Below are 13,103 nucleotides of genomic sequence, written 5' to 3'. Positions count from 1 at the left end.
TTAAAAGGTGAGGCCCTTGGAAGCGCAAAATCAATGGTGGGATTCCGGCACAATATTGCTGAGGTGGAGGACCAACAATAACAACACAGAGCTGGCTGGACACAAATATAAATTTATTCATTGATAATCTTGCTGAAGTCCAGGTAGCAGGAAGTAGAAGTTGGGCCGAGTGCATGGTGGCCGCTCCCCAGAAACGGCAGCACGGTATTAGGCCGGAGTGGACGTAGGCCTAGCTGTGTAGGCATCGCCACCAGTGGGTGGTGAACAGGCAGTGGTACGGCGCAGTCCCATCAGTTCAGGAGAATGATCATAGTGAAAGGTGTTAGCATTTTAATGGTGGTAGGCTTCAGATGGAGTCACCGACCCCGTGGATGAAAATCTTCTAGCCTAAGATCGTCATATTGAACAGAAATGAAAGGACCTCTAAGGAAAATCGGCAGGGTTCTCAAAAGGAAAACTCTCAAACCCAGAAAACATTGAGAAACGGGTAACACAGAAGTTACCAGACGAAATGTCTGGCAGACGCAGCCAGTGAGTACCAACCGCGCAACAACTAAAACCTGCCGGTGACCGTTGAGCACGTCCACACGGCACACTTGTACTGCCTTGGCATGATTATGTAGTTGATTAAACTATGGCATGCACCACAGACAATGCCATCTTCAACTTTGACAAATTAACCTAGTTTCATTTGTGCCTATGGAAATATTTTGCACCCACAAATTCCTGCATTTTCAAATATCTGAAATATCTACGGTACGGGAGTGTAGGCAGACACGCTCAATAAGGAGGTATACATGATATGGTGGCCCGGTCGTAGTATCAGGCAGCACTCAGGGTGGAATTCGTTTACCAAAACAGCGTCCGTCCCCACCGTTCTGGTTATGCCAGTCAAACATTTGGCGGTGGAGAGGAAGGAAATATATAAGCGGCGTAGGGAGAACTAGGCAAGTATAAAGGAGCTCATCTGCACTACCGACTCTGGCAGGGGATCTGGGAACAGGAGACGGGAACGCTGGATCATTCAACTAATTCAGCAAGACCAGCCTTGAATTGATTGGCGGTACGGGGATGTGGATTATTACCTCACACAGGTTCTGGCGGGTTCCATCTTTTCCGGTCGAACCTGTTCAAGATGGGCAAAGCCATGTCACCCGATTACATATACTTACCCGGGCACTCCTTATGACGCAGAACACGATGTATTTCGATGCCCTTGTTGAGAAAGGCCCCTTCTGAAGGCTCAACACAATGTAGGACAGTTGTACGTGTGCGTCACCAGTTCGTCCAGGGAAACTTTCATGCCATGAAGCTCAACATTGACCGAGATGCCGTCTAGGTCTTAAAAGAATTGAATTCCAGAAACGGTGCAAGCTCTGAGGGCTTAAGTTACATGTTTACCTGACCTAAAGTAATGTGACAAAAAATCCCAGGCTGGTATCCAACAGGGGTTTTTTTACAGAGGGCCAGGCTTAAAAGTGACCATGGTTTTGCATCGCAGCTGGAACAGCCTATTGTCCCAGGTCCTTAGTGAATCATAAGATCCTTTGACTATGGTAACCTGTTCTTCCCTTTGATCTCCAGTCGATAGGCCAAGGGATCTCATACGTAGACCTTGTAGGGCTGGTCACATAAATATCACGTGGAAGGCAGTCTCCTCCCCCTCACCACATTTCCTACATAAGAGGCTTTCAACTTGAATTCCCATCTTGTGTAGATGTCCGCGGAATACCCAGTGGCTGCTGATGAAGCCAACTACCTCCGCAGGGTCTTCTTATTCAGCCCAAGGGCATTCACCGCTATCGTACCGGTAGGTGTCTGCAGCATTCTCTTTGACTGTATGTTGCCTTCTGTTCTTTCCCAGCTCTCATACGTAGACCTTGTAGGGCTGGTCACATAAATATCACGTGGAAGGCAGTCTCCTCCCCCTCACCACATTTCCTACATAAGAGGCTTTCAACTTGAATTCCCATCTTGTGTAGATGTCCGCGGAATACCCAGTGGCTGCTGATGAAGCCAACTACCTCCGCAGGGTCTTCTTATTCAGCCCAAGGGCATTCACCGCTATCGTACCGGTAGGTGTCTGCAGCATTCTCTTTGACTGTATGTTGCCTTCTGTTCTTTCCCAGCTCCTTCGATGTTCTATGCTCACCCAATGGCGAGCAGCTCTCCGTGCTTGTTTTGGCTCTGGACCCATGAGCGGACTCCTGTGTTTGCCCACTTGTCAGCTCCCTTATTGCCAGCAATACCTTTGTGCCCTGAAACCCAACTAATGAGAGTCTTCTTATTCAGCCCAAGGGCATTCACCGCTATCGTACCGGTAGGTGTCTGCAGCATTCTCTTTGACTGTATGTTGCCTTCTGTTCTTTCCCAGCTCCTTCGATGTTCTATGCTCACCCAATGGCGAGCAGCTCTCCGTGCTTGTTTTGGCTCTGGACCCATGAGCGGACTCCTGTGTTTGCCCACTTGTCAGCTCCCTTATTGCCAGCAATACCTTTGTGCCCTGAAACCCAACTAATGAGAGTCTTCTTATTCAGCCCAAGGGCATTCACCGCTATCGTACCGGTAGGTGTCTGCAGCATTCTCTTTGACTGTATGTTGCCTTCTGTTCTTTCCCAGCTCCTTCGATGTTCTATGCTCACCCAATGGCGAGCAGCTCTCCGTGCTTGTTTTGGCTCTGGACCCATGAGCGGACTCCTGTGTTTGCCCACTTGTCAGCTCCCTTATTGCCAGCAATACCTTTGTGCCCTGAAACCCAACTAATGATAGTCAAATCAAATAGTCAATTAGTTCATTTCCAGAAATTGAACAATACAATAAACAGATACACATTAATAAGGAAATTTCTCCGCATAGGTTAAGCCCGTGTGCGGAAAAGAGTTCTAAATCTGCTTATGTACAATAACTATTACAATGTGGATATACAATACATTTATTTATGTAAGTATAACCTTGTTGATCTTTCCCAGGGATTTCATGGAATGATGACAGTTCCATATTGACTTAGAGGTAAATTGAAAACTGTCAAGTGCCATTAGCACTGCTTTGCTGTCCGAGCTCATGGATATGGCGTGGGCTGCAGACCACGCTCCAAAAACACTCTTGCACTCTCGGACAGGGCAGCATCTTCTGCCTGGAATACAGTGGCCAGTTTCCCCAGGCTTACGCAAACTGCGCCTTGGGTCTGACTCCATATATTCCTGCCACAGTACCCGTTGGCTTTTTCGATCCATCCGTATACCTAGTGATCCCCCTTTTCATGTATTCAGGTTCATCTTATCCCAGGCAGCCCTGTCAACAATGTCGACATTGTATGGCTTTTCTAGATCTGTGATGTTCACCATCCTGTTTGGTAACATTTCAAATGTGTCCATCTGCACAATGTCCACAATCCTTGTATGCTAACTGGAAACATTATACTTCCAGTCACCACTGCAAACCATTCTGTAGGCTGAAATCCTTGATTCCCCTTTCACAATGATATCGAGAGGTGGGAGGTTTAGCACTACTTCCAGGGCTGCAGTTGGAGTGCCTCTCGTGGTTCCTGTGACGCTAAGGCATGCCACTCACTGGATCTTTTATAGTCTCTTTACAGCGGTAGTATCCATTACTTTGGTCCACCAGACTACCGAGCCATAGACCATCATCGGCTTGCAACCCTAGTGTATAGCCATTTAAACATTTTTGGGCTCGAACCCTATGTCTCCCCGTCTCATCATCGTAAGGTTGGTCTGAGAGCGTTGCGTTACATGTGCCAAATGGCTGTTACAGGTGAGCTTGTCGTCCAGCCTTATTTGTAGGTACTCCCTCTTCCCTCTTAACCTGGATCTTATTACCAAAGAGAGTTGGCACTTAGCGATAAACGTTTCTCTTCCTTGGAAATGGTACCATTACAGTCTTCATTGGATTCACCTTCAAATCCTGCCACTCTGAGGACACCCTCTTTGCACTTGACCTTTCTCACCGTCCCACACAGAGAAGCTTGCGCTCTCTTACTTTCGAGCATGTCCCCGCTATTTCCTTGTTCGAGATAGCATTTTCAATCTTACAAACCAGTGCATGCAGGCCGGTTTCACATGAATTTAATTTCTTATAGGCATATAGGTTCGGGTGCAAAGGACAGCTTACAAGGACCCTATCCTTTATTCGTCTATCCATTAATTTCTCCATGGTCTTCAGGAGAGACGATGTAAGGCTGATAGGTCTAAAAGCCTTAGGCACAGTATTATGTGTCTCTCCTAGGCATCGGTATGAATACCATCCTTGAGGTCCTCCATGCTGTTGGTATTACTCCACTGGCTAAGCTGGTCCTGAAAATACGCACCAAGGAAAGTATCAACTGGTCCCTCCTGCAAGAACACAGGATAGATGCCATCGGTACCAGGAGCTTCAAATGGTTGAAATTCCCTAAGAACCCATTTTATACCCGTAAAGGTGATCACAACAGGGTTGAGGATTTCTTTAGTGAGTAGTCTGTTTCAGGAGTCTCAATATCTCTGTTCTTTCATATATTTATTAAAATATTTTAATTTAAGAATCAATTCAGAACAAGATGATGTTTATTCAAAAGCTCATAAATAAAAACAACTAGAGATTGCCTTGGGTATAGCATTTCAAGACCTTCAAGGTTTTCGTGAACTCTTCAAGAACATTAGCAACACCAAAAGGTAGCCTAGTCCAACGAAATCTGCCTTAGGGGGTCCAAAATGTAGTTACCCTATTTGATTACTCATTTAGCTTTACATGCCAAAACCCATCCATCCTTAAGGTTTAAAAGCCCAAAGAACTTTACTCCAAATAGCTGTGGAGCTATTTCCTCGATAGTTGGTGCTTGATAATGAGATAATTTAACGACTTTATCAAAGTGAAATGCATCTATACAAAGCCGTATCTTAATAGGTCTCTTCACTACTACTAAACTACTAACCCAATCAGTAGGCTCCGTTACCTTTACGATGACTCCGATCTGTTCAAGTCTATCTAATACAATATCTGCTTGGGTCACGACCTCATCTTGGAAACAATATTAGCCTTGGTAATCAATGGTATGGCAAAATAATGGGTTGCTAGCTATTTAAAAGGACGTAGGCAAATTTTTGAAATTCAACATAAAGTACATGGAGTTTAATATGTGCACGGATCAAGAAGCCAATTGACAGTGAATAGACGAGTGCCACAGGGTTCTGTCCTGGGCCATTTTCTTTTCATCCTTTTTACGAATTACTTACCTAGTCTTATGAATGACAACAACGTCAAAACCATTATGTACGCAGATGACACAGTACCGCTGTTTAGAAATAACACAGCACAAAACTACATTCAGATGTTCTGTTATCAACAGACAAAGCTCCACAATATTGCCTGAAAATGACTTTGCTATAAATCCCTCTAAGACGATACAGATTAATTTTCCCTGAAAGCACAAAAATACGTCAAATAACACTTATAATAATATATTAAACTTATGATGTTTACTCACAAGATCGTAAATGCATATAAAATATGGTAAGTGGTGATCGATTTCTATTGGACACTCCAATCATCATCAGACCCAATAGGCGTGTTTTGTAACCTACGGTTTGTGAACGAAATGAAATTATGTCAAAGTCTACTGAATACTCACGAGGAGTTCCATCGAAAATCATTGTTTGACTTATAGCTTCTTGCTCAGTTTTTGCTATCTGACGTTTGTTGTCTGCGTATCCGTGTTTAAGATGTTTCGGGGGACACATATCTCAAACCAAAATGTCTTAACCGTGCACTTTAGAAACTAAAATGGGACATGGGAATCAAAGTCTGTTGAGCCAGTTTCTTACATTTTACATCACAATCCCTTGATAATTCCTTCAAACCGATCCCCAGCCATTTAATTAATATTGCTTCTCCATAGCAATGAATATCTACTATTACTGAGATTATTAATAGGATAACCCATTCCATTCACTCTAAACCGTCCCACAGTTGGAATATGCTTATGTTATAAGAAATAAATTAACGATAGCACATTGACTTGCCCAACAACAAGACCCCCAGAGTCAGCCCATTCTCAAAGTTGTTTTTCATTTGCTTGGTTTGGAATAGTAGAATCGTTTATTTAAGTTCATTTTCAAGGGTAAATTCTCATTTACAACGTAAGTGCGACATTAACTCAACAAGTTAAAAGGCCTACCAGATCAATCAAGCAGACCTGATAGGCCACCAGCCCCATAATTTCATTTAAAAGCCATGTGTTACTAAAACAGCTAAGATGTTCTGATCTTTCAGGAGAAAACCGATCACAGCATTTCAAAGGGGTTTCCGTTTCCCAAACACCATTGTAACATAATTATTTATTTCTTCCAGCTAACTCAAGAGGCTTTGCAAAAAATGTCATGAATTCAATATCTCAAATTTCGGGTAGTTGAAACCTAATTAACACCCTTTCAGGGAAAATATATTTCGGTTTAAAACATACATCCCTTCAGGGGGATTGATATTTAAACAGATCATAGTTGCTTTTTCATAATCATTTTTTTCATTCCCAAGTGAAACATTACGTCTCTTAAGTTTTTATGTACTGATGCACAGAATATTGTGCTCATGCAATATTTCGTGGTTATATTACTGGCAAATCTTATAAGCTATGCTAAAAGAGCTGTAAGATAATATTCGTCAATAACTTTGCTCAATACTGTACCGTACATCAAAATCATATTTGCATAGCGAAATTCTTACTTACTCTTAGTGAGATTCTTATCAGTGAAGTTCTTATACGGCTTGATTATTTGAACTAATTTCTACTCATTTCTGTCGAGCGTTACACTTATTCAAGATAAAGGAACATTTATTCAGACAAAAGAAAAATCCAAAAACATAAAATCTGTTGGCTCGAAGCTCACAGTCCCGGGGCTCACATTGAGTCAAATTGTTTGAACAGTTCCTATCCACCAATGAGTATAACAACGAGTATAACCAACAACATACTTGTTGGATGTTTTCGTCCAACAAGGGTTCCCTTGAGGCAAGTACTAAGATGGAGAGTATTCGATGACCTGGGCCTCGCACTGCAAAGGGAAAAGCCAGTTTACTGATGGGAATCTGGAATTGCACAGCTCAGTAAAATATGCGTTGGCCTCCGACTAGCAGTATAACTCACCAGAAAGCGGCCATTATTCAGTTTGAGATCATAGGGGGGGGGGCTCAAAATATTCGTGGTTCCATCAATTTCAAGGCAAGCAACTATGACGTTTGAAATTACCTTTGGGGGAAGGAATACACGATTGAATCCTAAAAAAAAGGTCCGTTAACCACCTATAGTCGTAGAGCCAGTTGTCATGGATTCTTTTTTTTTAAACACCATGCACGACAATTATTAAGGGATTTTGGTGATTTAGTCTCGATTCTAGGATGCGAGAGACGTCACTTTCAATCACTGCCTGATAACTTATAGACTGAAGGGCACCCGATTCTGATGGTATACCCGCAGGGAACCTTAATCTCGTTGTTAAGATCCGTCCAAGATTCCTCTTGGGCAGTTTGAATGCCATATTCACCGAAACCGAAGTAAGAATACTTTACGATGTGGAAGGTTGCCCCCCTAAACTCATTCCCAAAGGTAAAGACCGAATCGGGGATACCCTATTCTTGAACTGTCCCCTGGGAATGCTTGTTTACCTTTCTCTGTAGGGAAACAGTTCTTACCAGCTACCAGTCATTTGAACATCAATGACATCTAGAAGGTGGTTGAAGCAGATCGGAGGGCGAAAACCTCCGAAAACCTATCGGTCGCATCACGACTCTTTTGTTGTGAAGTACGCCCTCAACTATGCCATGGAGAGATATGCTGTCTGCATTTGAACTTATATTTAACGATCCTGTCTACCTTCTACGAATGACTGCAAGGTGGTGTACCTCTATATCGCACCATCGAGGGTTGGGCTACACAGAAGTCGATCCTAAGACCCAATCTCCGAAACCACCATTTTAGGCTTTATTAAGACAGATCATAGACTTACCAACACAAATGTGTTTAATCTTTGGCCAGATGAATCCTATCACGTTGGATACGCCAAACGCAATGCTGCTTTGAATGCAATGGAATAATTTAAAGAAGCTAAAAAAATGAGTCACGCTAGTCAAAAGCAATGAGTTGATGAGAGTTTACGGCTTGTCACCGGCTGTCGCAAATGCAAGGAAGATGAATGCTACCATTTTTTCTATACAGATTAGTAACGTGAAGATCGAAACAAACTCTGCTGCAATAACTTGACATTATGGTTGAAAGCAAAATGCATTTCGGTGAACAGATAAGGCACCACTAACAAAGCTTATTTAAACGTTGGAGCTCCCCGCTTGTTCAAACGTCACCTACTGAAGTCTGCATTTCATTTTATCCTCCTTTATGGTGTTGAGGTCCCATGTGTTAGTGAGATTGTGATCGTTTCCCCTTGCCCAGTGTTGAGGTGCACTGTGAGTTTCATATGCTTACTACGCGGTTACTGAGCCAGGAGTCATAGTGGTCAGCAGTAACACCCCCGACTCCTATTTTACGAAGGATTTATATTCAAACTAGCAAAGGAGGCTCAGGGTGGGCAGAGTGACAGTCACAAAGAAAAGAGCGTGTAAACACTGTTCCGACAGCTTGCAACACGAACGGGACGTTGAGTCCATAGGAAGTAGACTGCCCAGCCAATTCCCAGTATTCCATCATGGGTTGATTGACAGTAATTTCAAAGATTAAGTATTTTGATCAAGCTTTTGTAAGGGCACGGGTACTTCCCATGCCTGTTTGCACACGGTGGGAAAGGTTGTCATCTGGGACTCTCTTTATTGCCCAGGCACGTAAGACTCGGCCATCATCTTTTAATTTGACATAGCCAACGCTTGGCAAGACTCCATGACGTCTGAAATCGGTAGTCACTTCCAACAATGTCGTTGAAATTATACTGCAGGGGAATACACCAGGAACTTTATCAAGCAGTTCGTCGAGGTCATTCTTTGGACTAGGAAGGTCTATCTAGATCAGCCCTACTGATGTAGGAAAGCCCTGGTATCATAACAAAAAGGCTTATAGTTCCATCCAAGCGTTCTGGAGACAAGTTAGCTTTTAGACATAGAGCTCACGAGACCCCAGCACAAGGAGGACATTGAGCCACTCAGTGTGCATAGATTGGATAAGAAGAGCTTCTATCATAGAATAAAACACCAAGATGGATTATGGTGTTAATGATACTAATACATTATATAAATGTTTTATAATACATCCTTAACATAGAAACGATCAATAATTATTTTCAAGAATCAGTATTATAATCGTAACCGGAAGGAGGAATTTCAGCTGATAATTTCATTTGAAACTAGGTTACAAATTAAAACAAAGTCTGCAGTGCATTGTATGTTAGATCGGACTCAGACTGACAGTCGATATATCTTTGTGTAGGATTTTTTTCGCTTCTCTCTACCTATAATCTGGCTTGCTTGGTTCACAATTATGGATTTAGAGACAGTCATTTCAAGCCGTGTTCTATATGCAACGCATTGGCTATTGCCATTTAGTAACCCTATTTATGATGAACCTAAGTCAAATTAGAATAGCGGAAGTTCTAAATTTTGTTAACGTTAAACTTCATAAGTTTACTACTACCTGTTGCCACCATAATGTATGAAGGAGATGTATGCCTTTTTTTGAACGGAATGAAATGTTAACATTTTCTCTCTTTGCTAATCAAACTAACACGGGATTGATTTACTTGAGTGGACCCCAGGGTTCACTCTGAACTGTGTTTCATTTAACTTAAAAAAAGAATCTGTTTCGTACAAAAGGTTAAATTTTTTTCTGCCCAAGTAATCCTAAAGTAGTCTAATGGAGACCGGGTTCAACCTCTATGGTTCCAATGTCTAAAAAATGTAACTTAACATCTTGTATACAGGGTGTTCATTTGAAAACTTTCCATATCTGTTGTGTGCAAAGGTAAGGCTTTCAACACTTGTTTGTTCTCATTTCCCCCTAATTTGGACATGCCAAATCCAATAAAATTATTTTCAATTTTGAAAAATGCCCCAAAAGGGCCCAATTTGGGGGGTAGGGGTGCTTTTTGAGAAATTTTCAAATGTAAACATGGGTTGTGTGATACATCAATTTAAAGGTCTAATCACCCCGTACATTTTGGTGCAAAAAAAGTTTAATTATCTTTAACCGTATTTACAGGGTGGGTCAACACGTTTCAAAAAAGGACTTTGAAGTTAAGTACCGTATTACCCTAACTACTTAACGGAACAGCGCCAAATTTCTTTCCAAGCTTATTCTTGAGCTACTCTTTAAGATAACTTTTAGTAAGGGCATTTTCCATGTTATTTTCTAATTTTAAAAAAATCTCAAATTTTAAGAATAAAAGAAAGCTGAAAACTCAAAATTCTTAAATAGCAAGGTATAACAAATTTCATACCACGTGAAAGGTCCTTTTTTAACAAACATTTTACGTATTTAAGTTTTCTTTCTTAAGGTTTCTTTCTTTCTCTTACCGTTTAAAAATTGCAGTAGAAAAACATAATTTTCTATGGTAAAATTGTAACTAGTTTTCTAATAAAACACCCAAAATTCGTCTCTAGACACATTAAATAGTGCAATAACTGAAGGAAACAATTTATAATTATTTTTAGGCAGATAGGCAAACAAGTCATTACGTTTTACTTTGTGAAAAACAAGTTTTATAGCTGATGAGAAAAACCCAAGCGTGGGCCGCTTTCTGTAGTACCATTGACTAGTCAATGGTAGTACTAATTTCAAAAGTACCATTTCCTGTAGTACCTAATCAAATATGGTGTAAACTTTAAAAAATAGACTTTATTTTTACTTATTGGTCATAACAAAAGTGTCCCAGTATAACTGCAAAGTGTTTAACAATAGATATCCAGGTATAACCTTGAGTCATATGGCTGTAGATGATTTAGTTAGGAAGTTTTTTGAAACTGGCTCAGTTACCAATGAGAAAAGAACAGGATAAAGAGTCCTAGATGAATTCTGACACACGTAAAAGTAGTCGATCAATTTTTTATGAATCCTACTACATCGTTTAACAGAGTGCAATGTGTTTTATTAGAAAACTAGTTATAATTTTACCATAGAAAATTATGTTTTTCCACTGCAATTTTTAAACGGTAAGAGATAGAAAGAAAACTTAAATACGTAAAATGTTTTTTGAAAAATGGCCTTTTTTGTGGTATGAAATTTGTTATACATTGCTATTTAAGAATTTTGAGTTTTCAGCCTTCTTTTATTCTTAAAATTTGAGATTTTTTAAAAATTAGAAAATAACTTGGAAAATGCCCTTACTACAAGTTATCTTAAAGAGTAGCTCAAGAATAAGCTTGGAAAGAAATTTGGCGCTGTTCCGTTCATTAGTTACGGTAATACGGTACTTAACTTCAAAGTCCTTTTTTAAAACGTTTTGACCCACCCTGTAAATACGGTTAAAGATAATTAAACTTTTTTTGCACCAAAATGATCGGGGTGATTAGACCTTTAAATTGATGTATCACACAACCCATGTTTACATTTGAAAATCTTTCAAAAGGCACCCCTACCCCCCAAATTGGGCCCTTTTGGGGCATTTTTCAAAATTGAAAATAATTTTATTGGATTTGGCATGTCCAAATTAGGGGGAAATGAGAACAAACAAGCGTTGAAAGCCTTACCTTTGCACACAACAGATATGGAAAGTTTTCAAATGAACACCCTGTATAATTTGTGAAGTAATACGGACGGCAATACACAAAACTACTATGATTTGATTATCATTATCAATGAGGTACCATTATTCTTTAGTGTTTACATTAATGTGCATTACTGTATATTTGATCAGGGAACATATTATCAACATGAATCGTTTATCTGGGAACATGTGGTTTTGTAAATTAAACTACCAAACTTTTTTGATTAGTTTTGCTACTCTTACAATCAGTTCAATCCTGATGTACAGTGCTATCATATGCCAAACTGAACCTTAAGATATGCATTAATGTTTATCAATACCGCTGCGCTATTAGAGTACCTACCTTGCTTTAGTTGATGCAAAACATATACTCGAAATTTGTATCATTCGCAAGATTACGTATTTTGCTATTTAGTGGAAGTAATGTGACGTTAGCTAGTAGAAGTTACTGAACTTTTGCATAAACGTTTTTTACTATACTAAAACACAACTTTCCAAACGGGATATATAGTGTAGGTTTATTTTTAAATTGTTTTTCTTACAAAAATGGCTAAGCCGAATGATGTAGATCTTTATCGTTTCCATCCCACTCATAAATATAAATTATCTAAGGAAAGTTAAATCAATGTATTTCTTAAATAAACATCTACAGCATTGATCCAATATCTAAGCCTAGTATAATTATCGCTCTTCGTGGAACTATATCATTATCCATTAAAAAAAAATCAAGAGACTTTTAAATACAATTTTAGATAGTGTATTTATAATTTGTTATTTTTAGTGTGTTTTTCTTGCTTACCCTTAGCTATTCCACTTTATAGAAACCATTGAAAATGTAAAAAGCTATTCTACATAGTGTGAAACCCATATAATCTTTAAAACCAAACTAAATATTATTTACTAGTCCTGGGCCGTCGACATTGTCGAATATTTTGCAGCTTGGAAAAAAAGTATTGCTATTATCCATCAAGTTGTTTCTTGACTACCATGTGAGAGTTTAAGATAGTTTAGTACTCCACTAAGCTTGTTACCGTATGTTTGGGACCAGCTAGGTAGTTTTAAAAGTAATACAAGTAAAATATTTTTCATTATAAAAATGAAATCAAAATTGTTATATTTTCCATACGTTGGAAACCTATAGGTGTATACGTTCCAGCTTATTTAAGTGATTTACAAAATTATTGCTAATGTTTAAATTTTTTTAATGTTGTAATTTTAGGAGCCTTCCTGCTCTAATAAATATTTTCCTCAGTCTATAAGTTTAAACATAAGATGTAAGTTTAACTTATCATAACTTAACGATTATAAGAATACAAACTGACATCGAAAAATATTAAAAGTACGCTTTTTATAATTTGCATGTAAATACAAAGATTCTTCAGAAAGCCTTATAAGCACACTCGTATCTAGTAT

This window comes from Macrosteles quadrilineatus, unplaced genomic scaffold, assembly GCF_028750875.1.
Source record: "Macrosteles quadrilineatus isolate MER2022 unplaced genomic scaffold, UCM_ALF_1.0 Scaffold_7__1_contigs__length_78375512, whole genome shotgun sequence".
NCBI lineage: Eukaryota > Metazoa > Arthropoda > Insecta > Hemiptera > Cicadellidae > Macrosteles > Macrosteles quadrilineatus.
This window is presented reverse-complemented; position numbering follows the sequence as displayed.